Below are 15,104 nucleotides of genomic sequence, written 5' to 3' on the forward strand. Positions count from 1 at the left end.
ACAAAGTGTCTGCAAGATGGGTGCCACGGCAGCTGGCTCCTGAAATGAGACCACGACGTGATGATGCTTATGAACAACTTCTTAGAACGAGAAGGTGATGGCTTCCTTGCAAGAATCGTTATTGGGAACGAAACCTGGATTCACTTCCACCAACCGGAAACGAAGAGAGTGAGTAAGGAATGGCGTCATTCCTCATCACCAAAACTAAAGACGTTTCGAACAGAACCATCAGCAGGTAAGGTTATGCTGACTCCATTTTGGGACGAAAAAGGAGTCATTTTGGAACACTGCGACCGCTACGGTCGCAGGTTCGAATTCTACCTCGGGCATGGGTGTGTGTGATGTCCTTAGGTTAGTTAGGTTTAGGTAGTTCTAAGTTCTAGGGGACTGATGACCTCAGAAGTTAAGTCCCATAGTGCTCAGAGCCATTTTTTTTTTGGAACAATACATGCCTAGAGGGACCACTGTCACTAGTGCATCATACACAGATCTCCTAAAAAATCATCTGCAGCCTGCAATCAAATCAAAGCGACGTGGATTGCTGTCAGCAGATGCCTTTTGCAGCATGACAATGCAAGACCCCACACTGCCTGTACAACAGTTGCAGCAATCACAGACCAGCATTTTGAGTTTCTTCCTCATCCACCAAACTCACCAGACCTTGCACCAAGTGATTTCCATATGTTTGGACCACTCAAAGACGCAATGGGAAGAAAGAAGTTCAGTTCTGATGAAGAGGTACGCCACGCGCTGCATGTGTGGTTGCGCGGACAATCAAACGAATTTTTTTCTGAAGGAATTTATGCACTTTGTAAGCGCTGGAGGACTTGCATTGAGCGTGAGGGAGATTATGTTGAAATGTGTACCACTTCTGCACAATAAATAATATTTAAAAAAATATTTCAGGTTTTCATTTGACTCGCCCTTGTAGTACGTCGATGACGGGGACGTTATTGACGCAGTAAGGCGTTGGTTCCAATGTTGACCAGCAAATGGTACCAAACCCACGTACAGGCCGTACTAGTAAAGTGGCGTAATGCAGAGATTATGTTGAAATGTGGGCAATAATATATTGAATTGCAACCTTAACCTTCTCTCAGAAATAAAACGTTGCTATACTTTCTGAACACCTCTAGTAACTTTCAGCATCCATTAGCATCTTACGTTTCATTAAACGTCAGCTGATGTGATGTCAGCGGTGTGACAACCACCTACGTCGGCTAGCTGAGTTTCGACTCTCAAGACGAGATTAGCATTATTAGACACAAAAACTACATGTCTTTCTTTGATATGTTTCGAGTGTGAGGGACTTTTCAGCCATAATTTAAGGCCAGCTCAAATTAGGGATCGAAAGTATAAGACAGGCTTACAACGTATTTGTGGCCCTGCCAGCTCGTCTGACACTTTGCAGGAGGTGTTGCCCCTGCAGCGTCTGGCGCCAGCGCCGCAGTGCGCTGCAGCGCAGCGAGATAGGCAGAGGGCCAGTGTGGCGGGCAGCTGGGACTCTGCCACTTGAGTCGCCAACTATTCCTCGACTCGCATTACCGTATATCTCTGGCCAATTTGGAGCCTGCTATCTCGCCCAGCGAGGACCTTACCGCTCCTCTGGCGACGGATGCGGCCGCAGCCGCGACCGCCGCGGTGGGGCAGCGTCGTTATTAACTAGGCTGACAGCTTACGTCCTCACTTAATGCGGTCTATACTGCATATCCTGCGTTATTAGCATAACTGTCTTTAGTCGTTCACTCTGATGTCGTATCTACGCTTGAAAAGGGAAAGAAAAATCTCTTTGGCAGGTTAGAACAAAGTACCGCAGATTAATTATGTGAAAATCCCCTCGTTCGGCTAAACTACTCTTGAACTGTTCATCCACGGACTGCTAACCCAACAGTTCTTCAAGGGATTCTCTATAGAATTAGGATCATAGGAAGATAACTCCAGTCGTATTATAAGGTAGTTTCAGAAGGTAGATTTATAGCAGTATTGTTTGTCGAAAGGAAAGTTCTGGCATTGATCACTGAATCTGATTTCATCACCGCTACTGCAAAAAATAAATACAGAAATTCATATTACACTTATTCTATAATTCACTCAGTACCTTGAACAAAAAAACTTTAGTTTTATCCATGCTGCGTCCGTTACGTATCGTTGGTGAGAAACGCAGTCAGGCACAAATACATTTAAATGGCTTTCTTTCAGAGCTATTACTGCTTTCTTGCTATCATTCCTTATTCAGATGGATAACTTTTTAAATTACAGTATTATCAGCATGCCATCCGCTCATAGGTTGGATAAGAATACCTGAGAATTTAGTGTCACTTTATCTGTTGTGTAGGCAGCGTAATGTGTTTGCATTTTCTTCATTTCATACTTTCTGAAATGCAGGCACATTCCTATACTTTTCATTTTCAAGCAATATATAAAGTATCGGCGCTAAATACTCTAATACACTTATGCATTGTAGGAACGTAAGGTGCACTGATGACGAATTTTTTACTCTAATTCAGAAACCCATCTATTTTAAATTGCCTTAATAGCTGGGAACTGGTAATCATATTTATATGAAATATTTTAAAATTATTTGTTACTGGTTACGTTCTCGACAAACAGAATTTTCGGTGTAGTTACACTTCGTTCGAAAAGCTGCCACTGGGCAGCATAAGCAATCCAAAAGCAGCAGACCAGCACCTCGAACTGCTTATGCTTCTATCGTAAGGTAATATGAACGAAATAAGGGGCTGTATCTCGTGTGAACACCGTCTTGAGGAAGCAGAAGAGAGTGTAGGTGCTAGGCGGCGAAGAGCGCTGATTGTTCACGTGCAAAGGTATTTCTTAAAAACAATTCTATTGTCACCAACACATATGTCAAGTAAGGACCAGGTATATTACGCATCGGACAGAGATATATGGAGAGACTATTAATTTACTCAGGTTGAGCGTTAAGGAGCGAAGTGTAACAATTACTTCAAAGTAAACATCTTAGCCAAAAACACATTTAAACAACATTTATTGTTGATTACCGGTTTGGGAGAGCATGGTTACCATCCTCAGATCTCGATAAAAGGATATATGTAATAACATTTTATAGAGATCGAAGATGGTAGTCATGCTTTCCAAAACTAATAATCAACAATAAAGGCTTTTTACAGGTGAACTTGGCTAAGTTCACCTTCTGTCAAGTAACATAGGCTCACGTTTTTCCGTTTCTGTACCTGCTAGTGGAACAGGAAAGCAAAATGATTAGCAAAGGCACAACGTACCCTCCACTAGGCTGCATACAGTGGCTCGCAGAGCATGTAAGTAGATATGAAATTTATCTGTATAAAGTGAAGCGTACGATACATTGACCTTAGGGGAAAGCTTCTTATTTCGTCTGATTTTAATTTCTGTATTTTAGCGTATGCAACATTGACCTTAGGGGAAAGTCTCTTATTTCGTCTGATTTTAATTTCTGTATTTTAGCGTACGCAACACTGACCTTAGGGCAAAGCCTCTTATTTCGTCTCGTTTTAATTTCTATATTTTAGCCAGCCGCGACAGCCGAGCGGTTCTAGGCGTTTCAGTCCGGAACCGCGCGACTGCTACGGTCGCAGGTTCGAATACTGCCTCAGGCATGGATGTGTGTGATGTTCTTAGGTTAGTTACATTTAAGTATTTCTACGTTCTTGCGGATTGATGACCTCAGATGTTAAGTCCCATAGTGCTCAGAGCCATTTCAACCATTTTCTATATTTTACAGAATATTTCAGGTGCCAGGACTCGCGCTGTGAGGGTTCAATACGAAGTTAATTATGTATATAGATACTAATAATAATTTCACGTTCCTCAGTGGCCGGGTGCAAGTCTTTCTACTGGACGCCAACTCGGCAACTTACACTACTGGCCATTAAAATAGCTACACCAAGACGAAATGCAGATGATGAACAGGTATTCATTGGACAAATATATTATACTAGAACTGACATGTGATTACATTTTCACGCAATTTGGGTGCATAGATTCTGAGAAATCAGTACCCAGAAAAACCATCTCTGGCCGTAATAACAGCCTTGATACGCCTGGGCATTGAGTCAAACAGAGCTTGGATGGCGTGTACAGGTACAGCTGCCAATGCAGCTTCAACACGATACCACAGTTCAGCAAGAGTAGTGACGGGTGTATTGTGACGAGCCAGTTGCTCGGCCACCATTGACCAGACGTTTTGAATTGGTGAGAGATCAGGAGAATGTGCTGATCAGGACAGCACTCAAACATTTTCTGTATCCAGAAAGGCCCGTACAGGACCTACAACAAGCGGTCGTGCATTATCCTGCTGAAATGTACGGTTTCGCAGGAATCGAATGAAGGGTAGAGCCACGGGTCGTAACACATCTCAAATGTAACTACCACTGTTCAAAGTAACGTCAATGCGAACAAGAGGTGACCGAGACGTGTAACCAATGGCACCCCATACCATCACGCCGGGTGATACGCCAGTAGGGCGATGACGAATACATACTTCCAATGTGCGTTCACCGCGATGTCGCCAAACACGGATGCGACCATCATGATGCTGTTAACAGAACCTGGATTCATCCGAAAAAATGACGTTTTGCCATTCGTGCACCCAGGTTCGTCGCTGAGTACACAATCGCAGGCGCTTCTATCTGTGATGCAGCGTCAAGGGTAACCGTAGCATTGGTCTCCGAGCTGATAGTCCATGCTGCTGCAAACGTCGAACTGTTCGTGCAGATGGTTGTTGTCCTGCAAACGTCCCCATCTGTTGACTCAGGGATCGAGACGTGGCTGCACGATCCGTTAAGGCCATGCGGAAAAGAAGCCTGTCATCTCGACTGCTAGTGATACGAGGCCGTTGGGATCCAGTACGGCGTTCCGTATTACCCTCCTGAACCCACCGATTCCATATTCTGCTAACAGTCATTGGATCTCGACCAACGCGAGCACCGATGTCGCTATACGATATACCACAATCGCGAAAGGCTACAATCCGACCTTTATCAAAGTCGGAAACGTAATGGTCCGCATTTCTCCTCCTTACACGAGGCATTACAACAACGTTTTCACTAGGCAAATCCAGTCAACTGCTGTTTGTGTATGAAGAATCGGTTGGAAACTTTCCTCATGTCAGCACGTTGTAGGTGTCGCCACCGGCGCCAACATTGTGCTAATGCTCTGAAAAGCTAATCATTTGCATATCACAGCATCTTCTTCCTGTCGGTTAAATTTCGCGTCTGTAGCACGTCATCTTCGTGGTGTAGCGATTTCAATGGGCAGTATTATACATCTCCCTAACCCCAGGTGCCAGACTAGGGAAAGGGAATCTACAGTTTCATGTGGGATCCGAACCGCGTTTTGTTTTATGCGACACCTCACATTGTTGAGAGGTGAAGGACAGACTAAAGCAAACACTGAAAAATCCATGGTCCGACCAAGATTCTGTCTCACGACATCTTGGTTTTCGGGCACATATTTTACCTCTAGAACACAAGGGCCTGTACGCATGTGGATAGTTCATGTATAGGCTATGACAAGTAAACTTGGAAGTCCCAAATTATATGACATGTATGGCAGTATCTTTTGATTGCATTGACTTACAATCTTAATTTTTTACACTACGGCGGGAACGTGCACTGTAGTATTTGACATACACTTCAACTCAGTACCTCTGTCTGTTCCTGAGAAAAAAGAGGTATCAATAGACAGAAAAAAAACCACAAATGGCATTTTTTAATGGGATGTAATTTTCGGTATCTTTTCTTTACTTTTACTGTGAAATCTTTCTTCTGCCAAGTTTTATGATCCTAGGTCAATGGGATGAGGCGATACATATTGTAAATTGTAACCATAAACTTCAAAAGCAGAAGCGGCCCAGCGCCCGCTTCGTGATGTGACGTTACGAGCAGAATCGGCCAAGTCTGGCGAGTTGCTTCACAGCCAAGAGGGCGTGGAGGCCGAGCTGGATCGGTCGCCTGAGCTTTGGCGTGTCATCAATAGATGACAGCAGCCTCTCAGGGGGGAGCAATTGGCCGAGACCCTGAGTTTGAGAATTTTAGACGGCAAGTAAGTTAAAAGCACGCTGTGGCCGCTTGGTCAGGAAAAGCAGGCCGTTGGCATGAAAGGTGGAATGGATGTGTTGCCTGGTCAGAACAAATATCAAGACTAAATGAAAACTAAAACCAGCTAGTGTCATAAACGAGAGCAACATGATGACAAAATTAAGGCTAGTGTGTGGATAACAACGCGTTCCCGATACGAGGTAGAGTTTCTCGCTTATTCATGTTAAAAGTTTTACGTATATAATGAGCTTTAGAATATGTTGGTAAAGACCAAGTGTCTACGGATAGGTTTCATTAAGTACTAAGGAATTTTTATAAACATTCCCTATTTGGAATTACAGGCAGAAATGTACATTTTGCCCATAATAACATGAATGTTCACACTAATAAGATATGAAACGTGGAAAGCAGCGGCTGTATTTATAAGTAGACAGTTACGTATTATTGAGTGTGTTTAGTTTTAACTGTTTTTCTTATTAGAAATACAACAGTTGAAAGCAGCATTTGCATGGACAATATCATTATCCCTGAATAAATGGTTTAGGTTAGAGGAAAATTAATAAGAGCACTAGAAAACTGAGGAAATTTATATGTAAATTGCTATATGGTCTACGTATTTAACATTAAATTTATAATTTAAGTATTTTTCGGAATTCGGAAGTATATGCACTTAACTGAGGTAATGTATGAGTTTAAATAGTGACGGCCATTTTCGCACAAAGATTTTTGGCAAGCACATGTGAGATCTGGAACAGACAATATGTTTGTGTGGCAGTAGATTGAATTTCAGGTGAGTCGAAACATTTCTAAGTATTGAGTCACGGACTTGTGATTTTCGTGTTTGTCGATAGTGAGCACTCTGAAATATTTTCTTTGTGTGTACTTCGAGTATTTCACGTTAGGCAGTCTAGTTTGAATTTTAAATCTTTACTGCGGTTATTTTTTAGAGTGATCTGCACTCGGAACTTAGTTAGTTCACAGTTGTGGACTTCAGACTTGCACTGGAACTTTAACTACTTTTCCGTGACTTTTCTGGAAATGTACACGAACGTGAGAAACTGCTACGTTTCCCTCAAGCCCCCCCTCCTGTCTCTCTCTCTCTCTCTCTCTCTCTCTCTCTCTCCCTCTCTCTCTCTCTCTCCCTCTCTCCTCCCAGACGATCATTATTTCAGTAAAGGACAGTTTTGTCACACAGTACCACACGTACGCAGCATAATGTATTTTCCTGTCAAAATGTTCCACAAAAGTTGTTGCAAAATTACTGGGCTTCATACATCAGCAGATAAGAATTTGTGTCATGTAAGATGCTGTTTGCATTCACAGAAGTTCGATGTATTCACAGTCTAACTGGAATGTATTACCTCAGAGTGGGTCCTCGGCCACTAATAAACAATTATTATTGCAATTATGACGAACAACATTTAAGTCTGTATAGAAAATCAATTTAAAACTGCCACAGCAATATTACACTAACATGGCAGCTATCATAACACAATCACCTATCGATTCTGCTTCAGGCTGTGTTTTACTCGTAATAATTAACATACATTAAATCGTTTCTCGCCTTCACTATATGCATTTCTCAGTGTTAAAAGACAAATTAATATTAACCATTCACCAATAAACTGCGCTGTAGATCAATAGCACTAATGGCTGCGCTCTTTGGCAGCTGAGCAGAAACTTAAAACTTATGCAGGACGAGAATTACAATGAGATAAAACTCCAAACAAAGGAGATTCATTTCAATACCACATAAACTCTGTTTTCAAATAGCGGTTAGCAACATAACAATATTTAAATACACTTTTTTACATACCACAGTGTTACGAGACATCAGTTCAAAAATATGGCTCTGAGCACTATGGAACTTAACTTCTGAGGTTATCAGTCCCCTAGAACTTAGAACTACTTAAACCTATGGACATCACACACATCCATGCCCGAGGCAGGATTCGAACCTGCGACCGTAACGACAGCGCGGCTTCAGACTGTAGCGCCTAGAACCGCTCTGCCACCACGGCCGCAAGACATCAGTCACATCCTATGAGTAAAATAGTTCGAACAAGAGGAAGAAGAAGGATTTGTCTACAAATTGATAGATAATAATAGATTAAGATAGTTATTATCTTTTTACATGCATATTGTCTGAGATGCAGTTTCTTGCAAAATATCAGATTATGTCGTTGACAATACTTATTTATTATTTTACTGAGGAAGAAATCCTTGTTATTAGTAATAAGACAATAGGATCAACGTTCAGTCACATTCCACATAAAATGCTGTCGTGAATATTATTTTGAATAAAACAAAGGCATGGGTGTTAATTGCCACTTGGGCTGAGAAAGTATAGTAGAATATTTTTCAGACCACCATATCCACGTTGTTTATTATTCACTTACACTTCATTAACACACTGTTCTCATTATAACAGAAAATATTTTGAATACATGTATTTATATTTGTGTTTAGTTGTATCAGAGGTCAAAAGATTCTTTTAACGAGGTTTTAAAAAGTAAATTAAAAGTAGATTTAGTTCAAAATAACAAGAGTTCATACGACGGTTCCCCGACGACGTCGTGTAGCCGCCCCTACGTCGATTCGCTGGATCGAAGCAGGTGGAGACCGCTGCTGGAACGCCCCCGTCCGCGTGGATGGAGCGTCGGCTGCCGTCGGCCGCACCCTGGTCTGGATCTTTTGCTTTCTGGAGGTATTACTGCACCAGGTCCGGCTTCCCTCGTTCCACGTCCCTCTCGCACAAGGTGGATACATGAAATGTCGAAAGGGGTGTCAGTAACAAAGTAATTATTAAATTCATCCTGTGGAAGAAGTGATAGTTTCAAGTTCAGTTGCCTTCACACGGATTCATACAGTTTATTTTTGTAAATTTTTTTTTCGGACGATGTTCTGCATCTTAACTCTGTACATTTGCATGTAGTGATTCACTGTCACCTTTAATTAGTTGTGCACACGTACGACACTGCACCGTTTTTCAGACTGGTATCTATCGTGTGCTTTGTTTATTTCCTGTGGTAAGCAAACATTTGCGCGAGGCGCTGCGAAGCCATCGTTGCATTACATTGTTGGATGTACAGTCTGTCTCATAACTTTGGCACTCGAAGATGACTCGTAACACCTGCATTTGAGGTTTTGTATTTTATATCAATTTTTATACTGTTTTTCATTCTCCATGTCGTTGCTGCTCTATGAGCGTTCATATGTTCACTGATCACAGCTATAATCACTGTTCATCACTTTCCTTAAAAGAAAATACAATTTTTCACACGTCCACTACACTTTCACAGTTCTTGTGAGACACGCTTCATTGTCCTGATTACTGACAGTGTTTCATAAACCACAAAACAGACAATCTTCTATACAATTGACGCTTTACAAAGTAATGGTTTTTGTTCATGCTCACATTGTTCTATATCGTAATAGTATGATAACAAAGATCATATACTGTCAAAAAAGTCTGAGAAGACCAAAGTGGGAATTCTTTACATTGTTCTGACCAGAGTATCATCATTGAACTGTGTAGATACCAATATATTTCCATATTTGATGGCACAAATTTTATTTATGTTTATTTATACTCATTCATTCATATTCTTGATAGAATTGTTACCAGATTACGGGAAAGATGTTCATGCTAGGTTCATCCAACAAGAGAATAGCTCACGAGAGCAAACTGCAAAGACAACCGCGTAAGGAAAACATACACAAAACGGTACACAAAAAAGAAAATGCTCCAAATAGAGGGAAATCGCATATAGACAAAGAAGCGAACTAACACGCAACTAACATCCGTTACGGGTGTGCGTTTAAATAGATAGCGTTCAAAGAAACATTTATGACACATTTACCCTGGTACATGAATAAACACAGTATCTATACATATACACACTATCATTTTCTGTAACCTACATAAAGAAGAGAAGAAAATTATGTTTATTGATATAATTTTTATCATCAAAACATTATTATCCCCTTATGGGATTAACACTTCATGAATACTACAGTGGCACTGTAAGCTTACAGGCTAGTACATAGAAATTCATGAAATTACTTATGACAACGTTTTCACTATAACTATTATTTACGTATTTACATTTGTGCAATTGTGCATTTGCACTGGACATATTATTCTCTTTACAGAAACACAAAAGTGTTTTCCTATTGCAAATATTTCTTAATGTCTCTATGGCAATACAGTCCCTTTAGGTTCTCCTGTAATGGCAGCCGTCACGTGGGATTATGATTATTTTAAACGGTCCTTCGCACAGTTATTGACATTTTCTATTCTTCCTCTTGATTAGCGATGTCCTGGGTTGCGTTCTTAGTAATACCATATCATCGACACAGTATTCTTGTTTGTTAGTAAGTTTTTTTTATCAAATTTGGCGACTTATATTATGTAATTCCACATACAGTTTATGCTGATGTGTTATTTTTTTCTTCTTGGATCTGTGGATGACATCAGCCCAATCATTTATTTTGTTCTTCTGTTCGTTCATTAGTTCACACGGTGTAAGACCGGTTGATATATGCGGTAAATTACCGAAGATTTCCGTATAACTGTTAAGTTATTTTACCCATTTAGTGTGCTTATTGTGGGCGTAAGTTCGGATGAACCGGGTTAGCTATTTAAAAGTTCCCTCGACCGGATTACTCCTCGGAGAAAACCGTGAAATCAAGACATGTTTGATGTTATGTTCTTCCATAAGATCATTCCACCTCATTCCAGTGAAATATGTAGCATTATCAGTTAACACAGTAGACAGGCATCCCACAAACTTGATATAATCGTTTTTTAACCTTTTTCCAATACTGCTGGCAGTTGACGTTCGGAGTGGATACATTTTTATACATTTATTAAACGAATCATACACTGCACGGATATATTTCACCCATCGTCTAGCATTTGGTAGGCGTAATGCAATGTCGACAGCTGCGATCTGTCGCGGGCGCCTTGCAATAATGGGATGTACTTCAGTGTCCCTGCATACATTGCTAGGTTTTACTTTCGACATACCTTACAGGTTCTTATAATTTCTTTTATTTAATTCTTCAAATTTGGATAGTAACAATACTGATTAATCTTCATTGTGCATTTGATGATGCTGAAATGCCCCCATGCTCGATGTGTTGATCAAGTTAGGTCTTCAAGCTGGTCTGATGGAATACACACTTGCCAATTACTGTTACGATTGTCTGATTTGTAAAACGGAATATCGCTCCTTACCTGATAATATTGATGGAAAACGTCATTTTGCTGCCGCAATATGTGTTTTATGTTCTTCCAGATCGAATCCTTTTTTTTTTTTTTTTTTTTGGCATTGCTTCTGTTTTTCCACAACGCTATATACCTTTTTCTATAAGCTTTGTCCGTTACCAGCAAGATCTTACATTCTGCGGGTTTTCAGCTAAGACTGCGAACTCAGGTAAACCTTGCGGTAGCCTGGATAATGCGTCGGCAACTACGTTATCAGATCCATGAACATGCCGGATATCGAAGTCATATTTTTGTGGAACTAAAGTCCATCGAGCTAAAGGTCCATGCAGTAACTTGCAAGTTGCAGAAAAGCTCAAAGCCTAATTATCACACATGACATTAATATGCTTCCCATATACATAGTAACGGAATTTTTTAAAAGCAAACACTACAGCCATTGTCTCAAGTTTGGTCACTGTATAGGAGCGTTCAAATTTCGTTAGTATCCTACCGGCTAATCCGATCATTTTGACTTCCAGTTTACCATCTATCTGTTCAGTTTGAAACAGGCATGTCCAGAGTCCATAATTTGAGGCGTCTGATACAATGAAGAAATCCTTTGAGATGTCCGGCTGATGGAGAAACGTTCTTTGATAGTTGAAGAGAAAACTTAACATTTATACAGGACGAAAATTACAATGAAATAAAACTCCAAAGAAAGAATATTCACTTCAATACACATAAATTCTATTTTCAAATATCGGTTAGCAACATAACAATATTTTAGTACAATTTTTTACTGACCTATGTGTTACGAGACATCAATCACATTAATAGTTCGAACAAGAAGAAGAAGGAATTTTGTACAAAGTCATAGACAAGAAAAGTTTAAGATTTTCATTATCTTTCTACAAGGTTTTTTGTCTGAGATACAATGTTTCACAAACTATTAAATTATGTTTTTGATAATAGATATTTATTGTTTTTTAACGATGAAGTCTTTATTAATATTACGAAAATAGGATCAAAGTTAAATCACACTCTACATACAATGCTTTCGTGAATATTATTTTGAATAAAATGCGGGCGTGGATATTACAGTGGACATCTAAAGGAGGGTAGCAAAGGCAAAAAGAGCATTCCTGGCCAAGAGAATCCTACTAGTATCAAACATAGGCCTTAATTTGAGGAAGAAACTTCTGAGAATGTACGTCTGGAGCACAGCATTGTATGGTAGTGAAACATGAACTGTGGGAAAAACCGGAACAGAAGAGAATCGAAGCATTTGAGATGTGGTACTGCAGACTAATGTCGAAATTTACGTGGACTGATACGGTAAGGAATGAGGAACTTCTGCCCAGTGCAGGAGAGGAATATGTGGAAAACACTGATAAGGAGAAGGGACAGGATGACAGGACATCTGTTAAGATTCTTGTATTGTCAACTTTGCGATCTATTTCGCTTTGACCGGTGTGCGCAGCTCGAAGTCAAGGGGCTCCGTTGCTGCCTCTGCATCACGGGGTCTCGGGTACGATTGCCGGACGGATTGGGGAATTTCTCTGCCCGGGGACTGAGTGTTTGTATTGTCCTCGTCATTTCATCACCATCATAATTCGTGGACTGCGTAAAAATTGGGACTTTGTAGGGGCGCTGATGGCCAAGCAGTTGAGCGCCCCACAAACCTAACATCATCATCATCATCACCATCATCATCATCATCATCGTTTTGGCCGGCCGCGAGTCGGTTGTTCATCGCGGGTTCGGCTATTTAAGTCTGCATTGTCGAGGCAGAAGATCTCACTGTGTGTTGTGTCTGTTGCAGTGTTGTACCTGCAACCTACAGACGACTGCAACCGACTCGCGGCCTGCCAAAACGATGATGATGATGATGATGATGATGTTAGGTTTGTGGGACGCTCAACTGCGCGGTCATCAGCGTCGCTACAAAGTCCCTGCAGTTGGGAGGTTGGCGCTTACATGGTGCGCATGCTCATTGCGCGTGGTATAACTGGAGTGCTGCAGCCGGAGACGGCGGGAAGGTTTTGGATTCCGGTACGAGGCGTGGTGTTTGGCTTTGGTGCCACGCAGTGCATATTGAGAAGAAGAGCTTGCCGGAACGTTGTCTGACATTAACCGTTCACCTGGGCATATGATGTGCGTTTGATTTAAAGAGATGCACTTTGCGCTTATATATACACTCATGGAAATTGAAATAAGAACACCGTGAATTCATTGTCCCAGGAAGGGGAAACTTTATTGACACATTCCTGGGGTCAGATACATCACATGATCACACTGACAGAACCACAGGCACATAGACACAGGCAACAGAGCATGCACAATGTCGGCACTAGTACAGTGTATATCCACCTTTCGCAGCAATGCAGGCTGCTATTCTCCCATGGAGACGATCGTAGAGATGCTGGATGTAGTCCTGTGGAACGGCTTGCCATGCCATTTCCACCTGGCGCCTCAGTTGGACCAGCGTTCGTGCTGGACGTGCAGACCGCGTGAGACGACGCTTCATCCAGTCTCAAACATGCTCAATGGGGGACAGATCCGGAGATCTTGCTGGCCAGGGTAGTTGACTTACACCTTCTAGAGCACGTTGGGTGGCACGGGATACATGCGGACGTGCATTGTCCTGTTGGAACAGCAAGTTCCCTTGCCGGTCTAGGAATGGTAGAACGATGGGTTCGATGACGGTTTGGATGTACCGTGCACTATTCAGTGTCCCCTCGACGATCACCAGTGGTGTACGGCCAGTGTAGGAGATCGCTCCCCACACCATGATGCCGGGTGTTGGCCCTGTGTGCCTCGGTCGTATGCAGTCCTGATTGTGGCGCTCGCCTGCACGGCGCCAAACACGCATACGACCATCATTGGCACCAAGGCAGAAGCGACTCTCATCGCTGAAGACGACACGTCTCCATTCGTCCCTCCATTCACGCCTGTCGCGACACCACTGGAGGCGGGCTGCACGATGTTGGGGCGTGAGCGGAAGACGGCCTAACGGTGTGCGGGACCGTAGCCCAGCTTCATGGAGACGGTTGCGAATGGTCCTCGCCGATACCCCAGGAGCAACAGTGTCCCTAATTTGCTGGGAAGTGGCGGTGCGGTCCCCTACGGCACTGCATAGGATCCTACGGTCTTGGCGTGCATCCGTGCGTCGCTGCGGTCCGGTCGCAGGTCGACGGGCACGTGCACCTTCCGCCGACCACTGGCGACAACATCGATGTACTGTGGAGACCTCACGCCCCACGTGTTGAGCAATTCGGCGGTACGTCCACCCGGCCTCCCGCATGCCCACTATACGCCCTCGCTCAAAGTCCGTCAACTGCACATACGGTTCACGTCCACGCTGTCGCGGCATGCTACCAGTGTTAAAGACTGCGATGGAGCTCCGTATGCCACGGCAAACTGGCTGACACTGACGGCGGCGGTGCACAAATGCTGCGCAGCTAGCGCCATTCGACGGCCAACACCGCGGTTCCTGGTGTGTCCGCTGTGCCGTGCGTGTGATCATTGCTTGTACAGCCCTCTCGCAGTGTCCGGAGCAAGTATGGTGGGTCTGACACACCGGTGTCAATGTGTCCTTTTTTCCATTTCCAGGAGTGTATTTGTTAATGGTTAACAAGAGGTGTCTTCAGTGACGAGTCTGATAGGTCGAAGTTATGTCACACGTGACATGGTAACGGGACTTGGGCTTTCCATCATAGTTTCCTACCACTTGATAACAGACCTGCAACTGTACGTAAGGAAATCCGGTGAGGTCCTCATTACTGAGTGATGGTAAATCTAAAGTTGTTGTAATCTTGGGGATTCAGAGACAAAAT

This window comes from Schistocerca serialis, chromosome 1, assembly GCF_023864345.2.
Source record: "Schistocerca serialis cubense isolate TAMUIC-IGC-003099 chromosome 1, iqSchSeri2.2, whole genome shotgun sequence".
In the NCBI taxonomy this organism is placed as follows: Eukaryota; Metazoa; Arthropoda; class Insecta; order Orthoptera; family Acrididae; genus Schistocerca; species Schistocerca serialis.